Below are 20,913 nucleotides of genomic sequence, written 5' to 3' on the forward strand. Positions count from 1 at the left end.
AAAGAGTGTAATTCTTACGCCTAACAAACATTCGTGGAGGGCAGCGGCTAAACTAGAAGAGTCAATTACAAAATACTGTATCATTATCATTGACTGTTGGTGTCAAGCAACCAACACTGTTCATCAAAGGGTTTCGATGGAACTTGGGAGTTAAGGTTCAGACACTCGCATATACTCCACATCAGAGTGTGAATGAGTGGTGAATGTGAAATAAAACTGAACAATGTTACGTTAAATAAAACAGAAGAAACAAGACAGTTTGGTCGTATCTGTTATTATTCCATGTAACATTTCTTATCATTGTACAAAGTCTTTATAGATAATCTTTATGACAATTTACTTCGAAGGGATCTCGTTACAAGTTAAGTTTTGGGGACCTGGTCAAGAGGGGGTAGTTCGTAGATCCTAACTACTGCAGCTATTCTGGAATCAGGTGCTACCGTGACCGTTGTGTGTTGTCAATGACTTAAGGTCACCATATCTCATGCTCTACGTGACGCGCCTTTCCACTTGGTATAACAGTGCCTCACAGCAACAACGACGACGAGGGAGGAAGATACGGTAGACCACCACCATGATGTATAAACATACTCACTTCCTACCATTCTACATACACCTATGGTACATAAAAAGAGGATTTCATGATACAAAACATATTATATTAAACCAGCAATTAATAAAATAGACTGTGCTTCAAAAGTGTTATGAAATACGTATAGTTTGACAGGGCCAATGGAAAATGAATATGCTACATTGATTAGCAGAATAATGTTTATAAGTTTTCTTTGTTTGATGTATTTGTCATAGTTTGATAGATTTAACATTTTAGTGATTAAATGAGGATCAATAGATGTAGAATAAATTGGAAGACATCACTATGACCAGCATGAAAACATGAAATAACTGCAATGACAGGCTTAATGTAATAATTTTTGGTTACATCAACAATGCGGTAGGAAGGAGGTATGTGGTGTGCACTGCACCTTATAATCTATTTCTGTATTTGGACTAGGTCGACTATGTTGTTGGCAGCAGAGGCTTTTGCATAGGTACCGGTAAAATTTACACAGCACGAGACTGGCAGTAGCACTCTGTTTCTAAATGAATCTAAGTGTAGTTCAACTTAGAAATTAGTCATCAGAGCACTGCACATGTTTGCTAGGCTCTGAAATGTCCTTAAAGATATAAGCCTTATCTAGCCAGGAACTAATACTATGCAAGATTCAGCTCTATGGAAAAAGGGAGAACAAAACAGTGGAGCACAAGTTGGAAATTTTAAAATAAGACAATTTTTTTTAAATTAACTTTCTTTTACAATTGCCCTATGAAAAGCACAAACAGCCAGATGATGAGTATGTGACGCTCTAAACTGTAGCTATGTGTTAACTTTGCTTTCCTGCAAGTTTTATGCTAAATAAATTTAATAGTCGCTTTGGATAATTAGAACTTGATATAACCTCCCAAAACTACTAGTATGTCTTGCAATCAGGTTTAATTATTAATGTTTACTTATCCTGCATTTTTTGGGTGAATTCTAATCAGTGGAGTGTGCACTGATTTGACATTTCCTAGCAGATTGAAGCTGTGTGTCTTATAGGGAGCTGAACCTACAAATTTTGCCTTTCGCAGGCAACTGCTCTATGGACTGATCTACACAGAAACAACCCATAACACACCCTCACAACTTTACTTCCATTAGTACAGGAGAGAGGAACGAAGAATCAAACTTCTTGTGGACATAATGGAGTTTCAACAGAAGTTGTTAAATTTGGTTTAAAAGTAATATAAATGCAAGTTGCAAAAGTATTTTCACAATCTCTTAAAGCGGAACAAAATTCCACAAAAACTGAAACAATGCTCAAACTATCCCATTTCACATGAAGAAAGGGACGGAAACTCTATAGATCTATCAGCCTCTTCCCTGTAATATGCAATATATTCACTAAAATCATTACAAAAGCCAAGTCTCCAATCAGCCTCAAGGCTGGTGTGAACACCATAGCACTTTGACAGGCATGCATGTACCTGACTTCCTCTGAGCTTAAAACTGACTCATTTACCCAGTTACAGGAGGACATGTAGCTTCATGTTAACCCCAAGAAATGACTCAGTTTGGTATTGTTGACATAAACAAATCATTGGCACAGGTGAATGAAGCAGTGAGTGGCACAAAGAGACCTGTTGTTGAACTCTGGAGTTTTTGGATTTGCCATATCATTATCAGACAAAGTAGTAAACTGAATATTACAGTCATTACCATTTGCAAGTTGTGAATGAAATCATAAATGAATCAGTGAATAAGATTTCACTTTCTGCCTAAGACTAATAAATCTATTGGAAAGTTTTTGACTTTGTTTCAACAACTGCTCTACTAAATAGCCCTGAGAAACATTGTATTGATTTATCCATGTTAGTACACTGAAGAATATGTACATAAATGTTACACTTTCCAATTTGCATCAATATACTGCAAACTACTGTGAAGTGCATGGCAGAGGATATTTTCCATTGTACCACTTACTAGAGAAGAATGGTTGCTTAACTACTTCTGTGTGCACTTTAACTAGTCTCAGTAATCCCTATTGGAGCAATACATAAGGCTTGTATAAGTGACCTAATTATGGTGGACAGTTTGAACATCCACTGCACCTTACGCTCCTTCATAATACGGCAAGTCCTACTTAGCACAGTGTCAGCATGTAGAAGAAACAAAATTACTTATGGCTTCTTTGCCGCCTCCTAATTTGTGTGCTGTGTGCAATCAATACATATTGGAATGCAGAACCAATTTAACAAAAACTGTGGAAAGGTAATCAGAAGCAGTCTTCTGCAGCTGACTGATGCAGGTAAAGTAAACATGCGTAACAGCACAGAAAATTTCACCATTTTTCAGAGAGCTCCACTCTTCTTTTAGTTTATTTCCATTAACGTAATGCAAATGACTTGCAAGATGTGTGATCAAAAAGTAATGATAATTTTTTAATTTTGTGGTTTTTATACATCCAATTTTCAATTTTTTTTATCATGCTGGTACACATGTTCCTGGTGTATGTTTGCATTTTCTGCTGTTCTGCATATTTATTTTATTGTTGTGAGTTGAAGAAAAAAAGAAAAACCACAAACACTTAAGGCTTCTTTGCCGCCTCCTCGTTTGTGTCTTGTAGCCGAGCAATAAATTAAACAAAAACTGCAGAAAGGTAATCATTCATTTAAAGCTTGCTGTTGCATGCTAACAATGTTCGGGCAAGCTTCTGCTCTTTTTTTTTAGTTCCTTTCCTTTAACATAACACAAATAGGTTATACATTAGCACTCATAAATTAGAGAATAAACACAAGAAAACTACAACCTAGGAAATCTTAAAACAATTGTACTGAAGTATATTGCTATACACAGACTGTCCCTGGGAGGAAGGGGGAGGGGGGGGGGGATGATCAATATTCAAAAATATGACAATGATCATTCAAAACAAAAAAGTTTAGTAGACACTGGCTCTAAAATGCAAAACCTTAATAGCTGTGAGCACTTCTTCACCTTCACTACTGTGAACACATCTCTTCTACCACGAAAGTGCAAGCAACTCAAAATAACAACTTCTGTTTCCTCTTTGCAGAGATATACTGACCATAAGCAGTAGTCTGACTACAGTTTGTAAACACTGATATTTTACATGGAATAATATTCCCATAGGTAAAACACTATGAAGTATTAGACTTTTAAAATTTGTGATTTATAAAACTGAATAAAATTAAATTCCAACACGAAGTTAATAACATAGAATTAACTGAAATTTTATGAAATTGCTGAAGTTTGCTGAGATTTCCCTGGTTTTTCCAGGTATAATGTATATCCCTGAGTTCTCCAGGCTTTCCAGGTATTCCTGAAGAATCGCCACCCTGGATCCATAAGCCTTCAGTCTCTGGTTTAGTTTAGGATTGATTGATGACGTCTCTGCTACATGATATGAACTCGTGGTGAGGCTGACCTGTTGAGAATCTTGGAATCTCCTAAATTCATTCACCCAGTTAAATTTCATGTGGTCCTATTTTAAATCCCATGCCACTTTTCTTGGTGTTGACCTCATCTTCACTGAGGATCATCCATACACTTCTGTCCGCATTAAACCTACTAACAAACATCAGTACTTACATTTTGACGGTCACCATCTTTTCCATGTCAAACACTCCCTCCCAGACAGCCTTCTGCACTCACCTCCCTACCCTGTCGCTCCTACCACTGTTATCATCCCCACTGTAAGACTTGCCCTATGCGCTCTACTATCAGCACCTACACCAACCCTATAACTGGCAATACACATATTATTAAAGGGAGAGCCATCTGTGAAATGACATGCCATGTACCAGCTGTTTTGTAAACACTGTTCAGCCATTTGTATTGGCATGACTGCCAAAAAGTTACTACAGAGGATGAATGGGCATAGGCAGATGGTATATACTGGCAGGCAACACACAATATCCTGCAGCCAAGCATGCCCTACAATGTGACAGTTGTGACCTCGGTGCCAGATTCACTACAGGTGCCATCCAGATTCTTCCCCTAGATACTAGTTTCTCAGAACTCTGCAGGTGCGAGCTGGTGTTACAACACATCCTTTGTTCTTGCCTCCCAGGGCCCTTAATTTATGTTAATTTCTTCAATATCAGTATTTCTTAACTATTCCTTTTTTCACTTTCTTTGGGTTTTCTGCATCTTTTACGCCTTGCCACTCTAACTCTTGCCTGATGTTTTTTCTGCAACCTCTGCCTTGCTTATTGCCCTATCTTCCAACTTTTAAAGGTTTCAAATGTCATCCAGTGCAGTTCCTCACAAGCAGTCTCTCCTCCTCACCCTCTCTGGTAAATTTCCCCTGATGTGTGGTTTTGGATGACTTTACCAGACTCTTCCCATAATGCCACCCCAAAACAGAGGAGAACCTCCACCTCGCTGCACAGTGTGTCTAAGGGGTTCAGCCTGAATGGATTGCCTCGAAACACGTCTCCAACGATTGTCTGGTTGAAGGCATATGCGACACTCATCAATGAAGAGAATGTGATGCCAATCCTGAGCGGTCCATTCAGCGTGTTGTTGGGCCCATCTGTTCCGCACAGCATGGTGACATGGTTGCAAAGATGGACCTCGCCATGGACGTCGGGAGTCAAGCTGCACTTCACGCAGCCTACTGCACACAGTGAGTCGTAACATGACGTCCTGTGGCTGCACGAAAAGCGTTATTCAACATGGTGCCATTGCTGTCAGACTTCCTCCAAGCCATAATCCATAGGTAGCAGTCATCCACTGCAGTTTTAGCCCTTGGGCGACCTGAGCGAGGCATGTCATCGACAGTTATTGTATCTCCTCCATGTCCGAACAACATGTCTTTGGTTCACCCCGAGACAACTGAACACTTCCCTTGTCGAGAGCCCTTTCTGACACAAAGTAACAACGTGGATGCGATCGAACCGCGGTATTGACCATCTAGGCTGGGTTGAACTACACACGACACGAGCCGTGTACCTCCTTCCTGGTGGAATGACTGGAACTGATCGTCTGTCGGACCCCCTCCGTTTAATAGGTGCTGCTCATGCATGGTTGTTTACATCTTTGGGTGGGTTTAGTGACATCTCTGAACAGTCAAAGGGACTGTGTCTGTGATGTAATATCCACAGTCAACGTCTGTCTTCAGGAGTTACGGGAACCAGGGTGATGCAAAACTTTTTTTGGTATGTGTAATTTGACGATAAAAGGTCAACCTGCTTTGAGTGAAAGCTCTAATACAGAAATGGGCAGGACATAACCCACAAAAAAAAAAGACAGAAGGTGGACAAAAGCAGCCTAGATGGAGTCCAAGAGAAAGATGAGGACCACAGGGCAGACCAGTTAACCATTGGGACAAAGAACTGATGATGCAAGCTTCAACTGGTAGAAGACAGTAGGAAACAAGGCATGGAAACAGCACTTGAAATTGTATCTGTTAGCTTAAGGTTAAAAAGGCTACACTTGTAGAGGGTGAATTAGCTGAACGAAAAAAAAAAAAAAAAAAATTATATTAGGGTTGCAGGACACTGCAAATGCAAAGCCATTGAGGGTAACTTGACAGCTATCTTGTACATTCACTTGGCACACCAGGGGAGCTCCATCACAATTGTTTTGGTTACACTCTTCCCGTTGCCTTTTTTTTTAACACAATTTTCTTGGGACATGTTAAGTTCAGAAGTCACATCTGTCCATTGTTAGAGGCATCTTTAATTCAGAATATATGCAAAGAGTTTAGAAGTCCCAATATTCATCTTATACTCATCACAAATCTCCCAATGCCTTGGTCAGAACTGAGTGATATGAGCTAATTTTGTTTCTGAAACAAATCTCACATAAAAATAAGAAATTATAGTGTATGTATGAGTCATTGGGACACTAATTTCATGGGGTAAAAGGTTGGCTGGTTTCAGGGGGAGATATATCACAACCCAGTATCTGCCTTTCATTGATGGAGACCTCTCTCCAACATCACCTAGGATTAAATGGTTGGACTTGCCTTCTTTGTTGTATGATATTGCATTATATTATTTAGGCCTTACTCAATCTTGTCTGATTTGTCATAATTTTCCTCTTCTTCCTGTAGATGAATAACATTTTTGGGTCTCAGTAGACTGGTGTCTGTTGTGCAACTGTATGTGGTCTCTAGCAAACTGCACTTCGAGGTGGTCTCTTTGTACATGTAGAAAATACACTTACATATACACTAGGCTTTTCTACTTCTATTGGGTCGACAGAAGCATCCGATCCCATGCGTCGGCTTTGACCCATGACGTAAGGGTGTTGTGTGTGACATGATGGCGCGGAGTTTGGTTTGTGAGTGTGGCGTGTTTGTAGATGTCGTCGTGTTGTGGTTTGTTGTGCTCTCTGATCCCAATGTGTGCCTGTGTATGTTGATATTGGTATCAGTAGATGTTTTTGAGCTATATAGGCCTAGGGAAGTGTTTGATGCTAATTTATGGTATCGGGAGCTGCTGTTGAGATATATAGGTCAAGGGAAGTGTCTGATTCCTGATGATATTGTGTTTAGTGGTATTTGGGGAGTTTTGTGATGTCTGTTTTCTTCGTCGTTTCGTGTGGGGCTGGGTGTCTAAATTTGTTTATATTTAGTTTGCCCCAACCCAAAAACACCCCATTTCCCGCACTTGTCTCGTTAGTATCATTAGGCTTTTTGTGGAAAGAGTGTGTGTGTGTGTGTGTGTGTGTGTGTGTGTGTGTGTGTGTGTGTGTGTGTGTGTGTGTTTTCAATGTATTTTAGTCCTCACAATGTGTACGTACAAAAAAATATGTACCGACTTCATATGTGCCATATTGGAATCATGGTTTACGGTCATTTCCGCCATATTTGTGATGTTATGGGTCAAAACGGATGGGCGGAATCGGACGCTTCCATATTTCCCTTCTGTTTGGGGTATACCATCGTACAATTAATAGCAATTCCCACCCAGCAGTTACAGCCACTGTTTTTGGGACATTTCACTTGGTCATAAAGCAAAAGAAAGAACTGAAAACATCCATCAAATATTTCCAACTAGACTCCCTCTGCCAAACTATAGGTTCGCCTGGTATTTGGCTGAAAAGTCCCCAACCCTACAGTGGCCCACAACTCAAACAGCCCACTCTATATTTAAGGGGTAGAGAAATCCACTGTGCTATAATATGTTGTGGATAAAGGTAGTGTGTCCTGCATTCCAGCAGCTGATATCGTTCTCCTTGTCAAACACGAATTCAGAGACCAAACTTCCATCTTCAGGTTCAGCCTAACAAAACTCCACTGTTTTTCCTCCACTAAAATAAATGCAACATTTGTCTTCATAGATACTGAACCAACAGTGAGCCTCATACTGTAGAAGACTTAAGAAAAATTTAACGAGTGTGTGCACATGTTTATACTGTGTGTCCTTTTGGCAGAATGGCACAGCTTTTCAAATTTTCACTATTTCTGGGGAAAATCCTGCATCAGGGAGGAGATAGACCTATGGTAGAGGTGCAGTTATAGTTAGAGCACTGTATGAAGGGTTAATAGTAGTAGTTACAGGTCATGTTGATGTCATTACCACGTGGTTTCTCAAAAGTCTACTGTATTTCCCTCAGTGACCAAAAGTGGTTCAACATTTCTTTTGTTTAGTTCTTTGCTATTCATGTAAAACTGTCAAAGGAAGTGACCTGGTAAGACATATGGTAATAAACAAAAACAGGGGTACGAGGTTACAATTTTAGAAAGAAATGTTAAGTTACATCCTATTAATTAAATATTTATTTAAAAAAAACGTGTGCAAATGTCGTTTACTCTACAGGCGCTAGTTTTAAGTAGGAGTGAGGTATTTGTGAAAGGAACGTACACGTTTTACAAAAGCTTGGCGAGTCCACTCCTTTAATGACAGTGCTACATCTTGCACCAATTCATATAAATTAAGATTTGTTGAATTGTTCAGTTAATGAATCAGAACTACATTCAATGTATAAGACAATGATCATGTTCTGCAAAAAATTCTTCCGATTTGCACAAATTGTTATTAATTGCCTCTTAACATGACGGAACTCAAAATGTCCAGATGGATAAACTACAATAGGGCTGAAAAGTTTACGATTTGATAAAATGTGGACCCAGTTCCTCTCGTTTCTTATATAAAGTCTCTCACTATGTTGACACACACGACACCTGTCGGTATTCTCCTTATTTCTCTCCTCATTTCATACAATTACTCAACAAATGCAATCTATTAATATTATATGTATCGACGCGATTGTGACGTACCGTAATAAAATATTATAAGTCCGTAACGTGTTCAGAAATGCAAACAAATTGTTGTGCACATATGAAATATTAAAGTCACGAAGTTTTCTTTAAAGGCACTAAGAAATGCTGGTACGTATACTCACTAATGATGTTTTCTTTTTCAAAACAACTCACAATTTCGAAAAAATAAAAATGTAATAAGAAGAAATGATTTCGCATACATTTTACCGTTCCATATTAATTACGCTAAAAATCTCTCATCTCTCGGAGAAAAGCATGTGTTAACCTTGTATTGCCTCTGGTAATTTTCTTTCAAATGTTCATGAAACTCATCTCAAAAGAAAAGGACTCTGTCTAATTTCTACCAGAAACGATACAAATCAGTATTTTAAATGATAACATTTCTCGACTGTATATTTAGAATACAAATGCGTATACTATCGCCTAAACACGATTTATCGTTAGACATTAAAACTTCACGTTACACTCGGTCCTTACTTCCTCAGGATTACAGCGTCTTCCACGACGTTGTCTACAGGCGTCACAAACACCGGTTTCAACTTCGTTTCAATACGCTGTCAAACAATTGCGTAGCAAGGGCAGCGCGCCTGTCAAGCAGTTCCATATCCAACCGACAGGAGCGCTGTGTTTATTTCTCTGTGCAATCTGTCACTCTGTTACTGTGTTCAAAGTTTTATTTTCTTTGATACGTATATTTCATGTAATTTCTTTCCATGGCTATTCTTTCAACCTGGTTACTATCTAAGGTACTTCACGTTATTGCTGTTCTGAATTATTTACTCTAGTGAGAAAACAGAGCTGTATCATTAAACAGTTTCAAGCGACGACAAATGCATGCCTAATAAATTTGTCCTCTTCGGTGTGTCGTTTGATTACTAAACATAAGAGCACATCTATGCAAAAATCGGGTCTAGTGAAGCAGGGCGATACAGCCCGTCGCCTTTGAACAATGACGTCAGAATTGGCCAGAAAGCATTTATTAGACAGATGAAAGAGCTGAGAATACTGTTCCGAAACAAAGGAATACGAGAGACGTAAAATACGGGTGACATATCAAGGCAAGTAGTATTTTCACATCGAGGATATCGCGTGTTGTATGGTATTATTTCTGTGGAAAATGAAGGGGAAAAAAGGATGGAAATATTGGTAGCATAGAATACCTCACGTCATATATACACTCCAGGAAATAGAAATAAGAACACCGTGAATTCATTGTCCCAGGAAGGGGTACTTTATTGACACATTCCTGGGGTCAGATACATCACATGATCACACTGACAGAACCACAGGCACATAGACACAGGCAACAGAGCATGCACAATGTCGGCACTAGTACAGTGTATATCCACCTTTCGCAGCAATGCAGGCTGCCATTCTCCCATGGAGACGATCGTAGAGATGCTGGATGTAGTTCTGTGGAACGGCTTGCCATGCCATTTCCACCTGGCGCCTCAGTTGGACCAGCGTTCGTGCTGGACGTGCCGACCGCGTGAGACGACGCTTCATCCAGTTCCAAACATGCTCAATGGGGGACAGATCCGGAGATCTTGCTGGCCAGCGTAGTTGACTTACACCTTCTAGAGCACGTTGGGTGGCACGGGATACATGCGGACGTGCATTGTCCTGTTGGAACAGCAAGTTCCCTTGCCGTTCTAGGAATGGTAGAACGATGGGTTCGATGACGGTTTGGATGTACCGTGCACTATTCAGTGTCCCCTCGACGATCACTAGAGGTGTACGGCCAGTGTAGGAGATCGCTCCCCACACCATGATGCCGGGTGTTGGCCCTGCGTGCCTCGGTCGTATGCAGTCCTGATTGTAGCGCTCACCTGCACGGCGCCAAACACGCATACGACCATCATTGGCACCAAGGCAGAAGCGACTCTCATCGCTGAAGACGACACGTCTCCATTCGTCCCTCCATTCACGCCTGTCGCGACACCACTGGAGGCGGGCTGCATGATGTTGGGGCGTGAGCGGAAGACGACCTAACGGTGTGCGGGACCGTAGCCCAGCTTCATGGAGACGGTTGCGAATTGTCCTCGCCAATACCCAAGGAGCAACAGTGTCCCTAATTTGCTGGGAAGTGGCGGTGCGGTCCCCTACGGCACTGCGTAGGATCGTACGGTCTTGGCGTGCATCCGTGCGTCGCTGCGGTCCGGTCCCAGGTCGACGGGCACGTGCACCTTCCGCCGACCACTGGCGACAACATCGATGTACTGTGGAGACCTCACGCCCCACGTGTTGAGCAATTCCGCGGTACGTCCACCCGGCCTCTCGCATGCCCACTATATGCCCTCGCTCAAAGTCAGTCAACTGCACATACGGTTCACGTCCACGCTGTCGCGGCATGCTACCAGTGTTAAAGACTGCGATGGAGGTCCGTATGCCACGGCAAACTGGCTGACACTGACGGCGGCGGTGCACAAATGCTGCGCAGCTAGCGCCATTCGACGGCCAACACCGGGGTTCCTGGTGTGTTCGCTGTGCCGTGCGTGTGATCATTAATTGTACAGCCCTCTCGCAGTGTCCGGAGCAAGTATGGTGGGTCTGACACACCGGTGTCAATGTGTTCTTTTTTCCATTTCCAGGAGTGTATGTGGGTTGTGTCTCGAACCTCATTCAAACTGCAATGGTTAACTGCAGTACGGGATACAAGTTTAGGGTACGTCGATTTCATCGTTTTCGTTAGCATTAATATCCTGTTGTTCAGTTGAACTATGTAGGTCAACAGAAGCACGGGATACAAATTTTACATGTGTTGTTTTATCGCCTCCGCTACCACTAATAGTCTGTTCTTACGTAGAAAGTAATACTACCGATGGCAGAAGGAGCTACGTACATAATATTTGTCCCCCATATACACTTCTAACGAAAAAGTGGAAATGGACGTACATGACATTTGCAACCTGTACCTCAGTTGAAGTACGCGAAGAGACACTAAGCCGACATATATACTATGGGTTTTCTGTTTTTCTCCATTTTCGATGCTAATAGTATCGACCGAAAATTATAGTTCTGATGACAGCAGTGACAATAGTATCCCATTCTTTAGTTGAGCTATACAGCTATACACAGCATATGTATCCTGCTCTCTAGTTGACATTGTTGTTACGGTCTTCAGTCCAGAGACTGGTTTGATGCAACTCTCCATGCTACTCTATCCTGTGCAAGCTTCCTCATCTCCCAGTACCTACTGCAGCCTACATACTTCTGAATCTGCTTAGTGTAACCACCTCTTGGTCTCCCTCTAAAATTTTACCCCCCACACTGCCCTCCAAAACTAAATTGGTGATCCCTTGATGCCTCAGGACATGTCCTACCAACCGATCCCTTCTTCTACTCAAGTTCTGCCCAAATTTCTCTTCTCCTCAATGCTATTCAATATCTCCTCATTAGTTATGTGATCTACCCATCTAATCTTCAGCACTCTTCTGTAGCAACACATTTGGAAAGCTATTTCTTGTCAAAAGTATTTATCGTCCATGTTTCACTTCCATACATGGTTACACTCCACACAAATACTTTCAGAAATGAATTCCTGACACTTTAAAATGTATACTCGATATTAACAAATTTCTCTTCTTCAGAAACGCTTTCCTTGCCATTGCCAGTCTACATTTTATATTCACTCTACTTCGACCACCATTAGTTATTTTGCTCCCCAAATAGCAAAACTCATTTACTACTCTAAGTGTCTCATTTCCTAATCTAATTCCCTCAGCATCACTCGACTTAATTCGACTACATTCCATTATCCTCGTTTTGCTTTTGTTGATGTTCATCTTATATCCTCCTTTCAAGACACTGTCCATTCCATTAAACTGCTCTTCCAAGTCCTTTGCTGTCTCTGGCAGAATTGCAATGTCATCAGCGAACCTCAACGTTTTTATTTCTTCTCCATGGACTTTAATACCTACTCCGAATTTTTCTTTTGTTTCCTTTACTGCTTGCTCAATATACAGATTGAATAACATTGGGGACAGGCTACAACCCTGTCTCACTCCCTTCCCAACCGCTGCTTCCCTTTCATGCCCCTCGACTCTTATAACTGCGATGTGGTTTCTGTACAAATTGTAAATACCCTTTCACTCCCTGTATTTTACCCCTGCCACCTTTAGAATTTGAAAGAGTATTCCAGTCAACATTGTCAAAAGCTTTCTCTAAGTCCACAAATGCTAGAATCGTAAGTTTGACTTTCCTTAATCTATTTTCTAAGTTAAGTCGTAGGGTCAGAATTGCCTCAAGTGTTCCAACATTTCTATGGAATCCAAACTGATCTTCGCCGAGGTCGGCTTATATAGTTTTTACATTCGTCTGTAAAGAATTCGCGTTAGTATTTTGCATCCGTGACTTATTAAAATGATAGTTCGGTAATTTTCATATCTGTCAAAACACCTGCTTTCTTTGGGATTGGAATCCTAAAAAATATCTGGACGCAGGAACTTGCATGGTGGGGAATTTCTCCCTGAACATTAGTGTCCTATTTTTTCTTGTTCTGAGAGCCTTCTACATAGCCAGTGATGGGTAGATGTCTCGGCAGCCTTCCAACTAACGGAACAGTGTTATCACAATGTGATATGATTTCGAGAGAATTGGCAGGGGCCTATAACTTAGCTAGAGGTACGTATCGCTATACACCAAAGACTGGAATGGTCATGTGAATACGGGGCTAAGTGACACTCTGACGAGAGGGAAGCTGATAGGCGATCTCTTCATTGATTCTTCTAATTGTTGTGAGGAGACGTATTACTCCCTTCCACACCATGTATCCCAAAGTGACTGCAGTGACAAAATTAGTGGCTAAACCTCGAATGATCCACGAACTGATCGAAGAAGTATAGAAACGTTTACAGAAAGACAGTATTACAGCTATATAAATACCTTAGAACGAAATAAATAAGAAGTGCAATGCAGCAATGTGATATGACTGCAGGGATTAAATGTGAAGAAATTTAAAACTAAATGATCAGTGGATGGACTGACTCAGCTTATAGAAAAGTCAAAAATCTTTAAGTGAAATTAAACAGTAAGATTGATAACATTAAAAGTGCATTGGCAAAGAGCAAACAGGTGGAAAAAGTACAGTAAAGGCTTATATGAGGAGAGAACTTGTCTGGTGACACAATAAAAGAAGAAACAGGTGTCGATAAGACAATCCAGTATCAGAGTCAGAATTTAAACGCTCTCTGGAAGACTTGAGATAAAAATGAAGAAGGGAAAGACAACATTTCTTTGGAATTTCTAAAACCATTACGGGAAAAACGACCGATCGACTGTCCAAGTTGGTGTGTAGAATCTGTGAGACTGGTGACATACCATCAGACTTTCAGAAAAAATATCAACCACACAATTCTAAAGATTGCAAGGGCAGACACATGAGAAAACTATCGCATCCAAACTGCTGGCAAGATTAATATACAGAAGAATGGAAAAAGAAAACTGAGGATCTATGACGACATGATTTCGAAATGTAGGTCAAATTACGTTTACACATAATTACCTATCAGGTACGTAACACAGTTGTGCTATTAATCCTTCTGAGAAGAATGGGACGCTGAACCACCCACTACAGGTTTCTACAGGCTAGAGAACACCAATTTCGGTCTGGGAAATATGCTTGGCGCCCTTTGTGAGAGGACAGAAGTACTTTGATTGTAACGATTTAGATGCATTGCTTTTCCCTATTTGAAATGGTCAATGTGCAGGCATTCCACAGGATGTCTGTGAGCTGCCAGTCAACAAGGAAACAGACCGCCACTATAGTTCAATTTTTTTTATCTTGGCGGTTCGCGCATGCCCGCCCAGACGCGGCAGATTGCTGCGTTGCCAGTTGCACGCGCCAAGAGAAGCAGCGCCCTAGTATAATTCGCAAACTTACGTTCAGGGGTCAGTGCGCAGTTTATGAAGTAAAGCCACCACGGCGGCCGCATTAACCCTCTCACTGCTACAGAGACGTGCTCCCCGCATTCGGCACTGTGCGCGATTTTGTCATCACTGCATTGCTCGCCTGTGCAGACACATGGTGTTTCGACTGCTTTGACACACTTTATCATTCGATTTCACAAAAACTATTTGGCCCAAAAATTTGATTTTTACATATCTTCTTGACTGATAACTTCCCCTTATAAATGACTTAATTTTGTTTCGATGTTCAACGCAGTTATTGTGTAAGGTGTCAGGCAAATCCAACACCTTCCGTGAAAACCCTGACATAATAAGCAAATCTACTAGTATGTCACATAGCTCCGAATAAATCGTGACATTAAATTAACCAAAGTAATACAAGTAACGAGTGAGCAAATGGAATGCCACAGACTAACACAAGAATGCCTAAATGCATGTCGTACCTTCCCACCGTGAGGCAGACGCAGTTCCGAGGGGAGAAACGAGGACAGAAGCCGAGAGCAGAACCGTGTTAAGCTAGAATGCCCTACGATAACGGACGGAGTGGACACCCACGTCGCTAGCCTACCGCTAAGTCTACCACCCGCACGTTTTAGCGTGAGGCTTTTTCGCGTCTCTGTTACGTCAAGGACCGCCCCCCAGCCCATGTTAAAAGCTAGAGCCCTCCAGGAAAACAGTATAGATCTTACGATAACACAAAAAGGGCCACTACCACTCGCAAGTTTTAGCGTGAGACTTTTTCGCGTCTCAGGTACGTCAAGGACCACTCCCCAGCCCATGTTAAAAGATAGAGCCCTCCAGAAGAACAGTATAGATCTTACGATAACGCTAAAAGGACCACACTAGCTGCAGGTTTTAGCGTGAGACTTTTTAGCGTCTCTGTTACGTTGCAAACTTTAAAAACATTGCCCCACCACGAAAAGTATAACGTTTCTCATTGGATAGACAGAATTTTTGTAGGCGAAGCTTAAGGTTAACATTGAGACCCTGATTGGTCATATGAAAACATAGCCAGATAGTTTTTTTAAACTAACTTCGGTAAATTGTAGTAAGGAGAAGTTAGAGGAGAGTTGGTTCCGAGACGGCGAGCTGGATGGCTGCTGCGCCGGCCGCTGCCGCCCTGACGCTGCTTAAACACCGACAAGGTAATGAACGCACGCGATGCCGCATTTTTGAGCGCATAAGGCTTCACTCAGAACTGCAGAAGTCTCATCTGTTACACCCCTTTTTTGCGTAATACTAGTGTCGATCGTTAATTAAAACTCATGGTGCCACATTTGCCACTTGAAGCAAGGATCTGAAACGCGATGATTTTTCTATTTTATAGTTATTGAGAAGCCACATCAGCCACTGTAATTTACGACAGGTTAGATAAGTAATTAAAGATAATTGAGGGTCACTGTAGACCATTTTGATAGTTTTCTCTTTTGTGAAACTTAAACTAAACCTAGATTATAGATGTGATATGGCATAGGTCATCCTTCGATCGATTGTAGAACTTGGAAACCCATTCAGGGAATATTCGTTCACATTTTTGTTGAACGCAGTTGGTTTTTACCATCCTGTATTAAAACATCTCCTTTTATCAATAAGGCAATTTATAAACAATGTTTTGTGAGTAGAATAAAATTTACAATGGTAAACTTAACTGCTTTTCCGACGTTATTTTACCAGCTAACTAAAAATAGGAAAGCCTTGAACCCTTTCCACTAAATTCAGTTAGTATTAAGATACTTTTACAGGGAGTGCAGTGGAGCTGACGCTGAGATCATTTAGTATTTGGTTATATCATCGCTAGTCTCACTGAACTCTTCTGAATGCTACATGTCATGTGTGGTCTGGCGTCTCCTTACCAGCAACAGGTCCCAGGTTCAAACTAGTCAATTCCCTGAAAAACACGCTCAGAGCGTCGTTGTGCGAAAGTGGTAGGGAGACACGATATAGAACAAACAGACACCACCATGAATGTTTAGAATTGTGCACCATTAGATGTAGTAAACCATTGCACGAAACTTTGAGGAGTTTGCAGAGGTAAAAACCCATAGTGTATACTTTCCGTAAGGTCGATTTTAGTTGCCACTAGAAATTTCAAAAAATTACATTCTAACGAATAAAATCCATGAAGTAAGACACTTCGATATTGTTTTTAAATATAGAAAATATTAAGGTTTGAACTCAGAACCTTTCGCTTAGCAGCCAAACACTTTACCCATTACACTGACGCAGCTCATCATTCTAGAGGCCTCCCAGACGACTTTAAAATATCATGCAAAATGCCGACAAACACTGATGGTATGACTATGAATTAAGTTTCGTCGAAGTCCAATAGGAAATAAACAATTACCACTGTTCTTTATTGCAAAAAAGCAGTTAGTGAGAATGATACAAACACCTTTCCTTGCTATCGCCTGAGTTAGGAGACTTATTGCTTGTTTGGTTTAATTAAGTAATAGAATGTGAAGCAATTGGTATAAAGAATGTTTTTTCCAAACTTTCTATAAAAGAAAGTCTGCTATTAAGACATTGCTTTTGTTCAATTACTTTATTTATGACTGAACGTTTCTAAAACTGAAGACACTCGTCCGTACTCTGCACTGCAGTCGAGCTCTGGCAACGTCGTTCTCTGTTCATTGGCTGGCTGTGTTTTGTGACGTCAGATGCGCAGAACGAACTCAGCCGCCAACATAAATGACGCGCACTTTAGCAGTCATTCCTCGCCAAGTGACGCTGCTATCGCGTGGACTGGTTTATATCGATAGTAGGTCGGTGTCATAATGTTCTGGCTGATCGGTGTATATATATACAGAATAATTCCTTGCTGATGCTAACAGGCTTTCAGGCATGGAGGAGAAGGATAAATCTATCGATTTGAGGTAAGGGTTCCTGATCCGGGAGTGAACGAGTCGAAAGTTATAATCGAAAATTGTTCAGGTACCTCTGTTAGTGAAACACATGCACTGGTACTGTTGTTGCTAAGATGCAGCTTCAACACGATACCACAGTTCATCAAGAGTAGTGACGGCGTATTGTGATGAGCCAGTTGCTCGGCCACCTTTGACCAGACGTTTTCACTTGGCGAGAGATCTGGAGAATGTGCTGGCCAGGGCAGCAGTCGAACATTTTCTGTATCCAGAAAAGCCCGTACAGGACCTGCAACATGCGGTCGTGCATTATCCTGCTGAGATGTAGGGTTTCGCAGGGATCGAATGTAGAGCCACGGGTCGTAACACATCTGAAATGTAACGTCCACTGTTCAAAGTGCCGTGAGTACGAACAAGAGGTGACCGAGACGTGTAACCAATGGCACCCCATACCATCACGTCGGGTGATACGCCAGTATGGTGATGACGAATACACGCTTCCAATGTGCGTTCACTGCAATGTCGCCAAACACGGATGCGACCATCACGATGCTGTAAACATAACCTAGATTCATCCGAAAAAATGACTGTTTGCCATTCGTGCACCCAGGTTCTTCGTTGAATACACCATCGGAGACACTCCTGTCTGTGATGCAGCGTCAAAGATAACCGCAGCCATGGTCTCCGAGCTGATAGTCCACGCTGCTGCAAACCTCGTCGAACTGTTCGTGCAGATGGCTGTTGTCTTGCAAACGTCCCCATCTGTTGACTCAGGGATCGAGACGTGGCTGCACGATCCGTTACAGCCATGCGGATAAGATGCCTGTCATCTCGACTGCTAGTGACACGAGGCCGTTGGCATCCATCACGGCGTTCCGTATTACCCTCCTGAACCCACCGATTCCATATTCTGCTAACAGTCATTGGATCTCGACCAACGCGAGCAGCAGTGTCGCGATATGATAAACGCAATCGCGATAGGCCACAATCCGACCTTTATCAAAGTCGGAAACGTGATGGTACGCATTTCTCCTCCCTCCTTACACGAGGCATCACAATAACGTTTCACCAGTCAACGCCGGTCAACTGCTGTTTGTGTATGAGAAATCGGTTGGAAACTTTCCTCGTGTCAGCACGTTGTAGGTGTCGCTCCCGGCGCCAACGTTGTGTGAATGCTCTGAAAAGCTAATCATTTGCATATCACAGCATCTTCTTCCTACTGATTAAATTTCGTGTCTGTAGCGCGTCTTCGTGGTGTAGCAATTTTAATGGCCAGTAGTATATATGTATACCTCAAAAGACCTTCTACATCCCATGGAAATTTGGTGACGTAATTTTGAAACACCCAGTAGACAAGTAGCCTACAATTTTTATACTCGATTTTATCGAAAACTTTTGGCTGTTGCACACTCACCTTTACATACGTTAAAGTCCTAGTCGTGCTCTACACACCCTGTCAATATGAATCAAATCGGTGAGAGGCACTCCGTACCGTCTCTTTTTTTTCAAAGAGAATGACACTACTACACGGGATCTATACCATTTCCATGACGTATGGGGGTTTGGATCGGGCCGGGAAGTGTGCACAGATACACAAAATGGTTAAGGCGACCACTCGAGGTAAGCAGGGAAGCCGGGTTTGAGTCCCAGTCTGGCTCAAATTTTCATACGACACAACTGAGTAATACATCTGTATCGTTGCGGCTGATGACATGATGTTCTCATTCAGTGAATAATTTGAAATAATGATTCATATAGCTACTGGTCGTTAAATATACGTAAATATCATAAGCCAAGATGGGGCATACAAAGACAGAAATTATTTCAATTCCTTGTTTTATTGTCCGCAGCTCGTAGTCGTGCGGTAGCGTTCTCGCTTCCCGCGCCCGGGTTCCTGGGTTCGATTCCCGGCGGGGTCGGGGATTTTCTCTGTCTCCTGATGACTGGGTGTTGTGTGATGTCCTTAGGTTAGTTAGGTTTTAGTAGTTCTAAGTTCTAGGGGACTGATGACCGTAGATGTTAAGTCCCATAGTGCTCAGAGCCTTATTGAATTTTTGGTCTCCTTGAGCAGGAATCAAATAATGTTGCGAGCTTAAAGTGAAGCATACATAAGACTGCAATATAAGGAAGTGGACAGTGACATATGGAGGTTTGGATCAGGCCAAGGAGGGTGAACGGATAGGGTAAATGTTACTTTCTTCTAACGGGACAACACGACTTTGGACCAGAGATTGTATTCTTCCCGGATGGTATGTACAATCTACATGCTAAAACGAACGCAGTAACGTGCGTTCGAGGTCAGACGGTGCTCTGTTTGCTCAGAGATGGCCCTAAGAACGTGATGCACTTTTGTATTCGTTAAAGTTTGAAGCATAGTCGGAGCAGTGTTCGTTTAATATACACTGAACAGCCAGAACACTATGATCACAGACCTAATGTCGATAGAAACCCGTCCAGGCGATAGCAGCATCACCTGGCGAGGCATGACTGCTGGTCAGACTCACGCACGGTGCATGCAGTATCAGTGAGCGAGCTGTCCGTGTATAGAATGGGGCATGCGCGCGATCTATCTGAGTTCGACATAGGGCACATTGTGATGGCCCGGAAGCTCGACACGGGCATTTCGAAAACTGTAAGACCTGCTGGGTGTTCGAGGAGTTCTGTGGTGAGTGTCTTCCACGCATGGCGAAACCAAGACGTCCAGACGTCGTGGTGTTGCGCGGCCACCCATTATAATGGACGTCGGAGGCTGGGCAGACTGGGAAAACACTACAGGCGGCGAACTGTGGCGGGACTAACATCAGACTTTAATGCTGGGTAGAGTACAAGTGTCTCTGAACACACAATACACCAAACACTTCTAAAGATGGGCCTGGAGCCGACAACCTATGCATGTACCAACGTTAAAACAGCCACATCGGTAGCTAGGACTGAAATTGCCGCGTGGTATCTACATCTATATCTACATGGATACTCTGCAAATCACATTTAAGTGCCTGGAAGAGGGTTCATCGAACCACCTTCACAATTATCTATTATTCTAATCTCGTATAGCGAGCGGAAAGAATGAACACCAATATCTTTCCTTACGAGCTCTGATTTCCCTTATTTTATCGTGGTGATAGTTCCTCCCTATGTAGGTCGGTGTCAACAAAATATTTTCGCATTCGGAGGAGAAAGTTCATGATCGAAATTTTCGTGAGAAGATTCCGTCCCAACAAAAAACGCCTTTCATTTAATGATTTCCAGCCCAAATCCTCTATCATTTCTGTGACTCTCTACCATATTTCGCGTTAACACAAAACGTGCTCCCTTTCTTTGAACTTTTTCGATGTATTCCGTCAGTTCTATAT

The 20,913-nt window shown here is 42.0% G+C and overlaps 1 protein-coding gene across 1 annotated transcript in view; it reads right to left on the reverse strand.

Annotated features, from left to right (window-relative positions):
- The window catches only part of LOC126281597 (protein PTOV1 homolog), a 227,361-nt gene extending 218,023 nt beyond the window's left edge, over window positions 1-9,338 (reverse strand). The window contains exon 1 of the mRNA XM_049980694.1: window positions 9,270-9,338. The gene's annotated coding sequence lies outside the window, so the exon portion shown is untranslated. The remainder of the gene's footprint in view (window positions 1-9,269) is intronic.
- Window positions 9,339-20,913: the final 11,575 nt, after the last annotated feature.

This window comes from Schistocerca gregaria, chromosome 7, assembly GCF_023897955.1.
Source record: "Schistocerca gregaria isolate iqSchGreg1 chromosome 7, iqSchGreg1.2, whole genome shotgun sequence".
Lineage (NCBI taxonomy): Eukaryota > Metazoa > Arthropoda > Insecta > Orthoptera > Acrididae > Schistocerca > Schistocerca gregaria.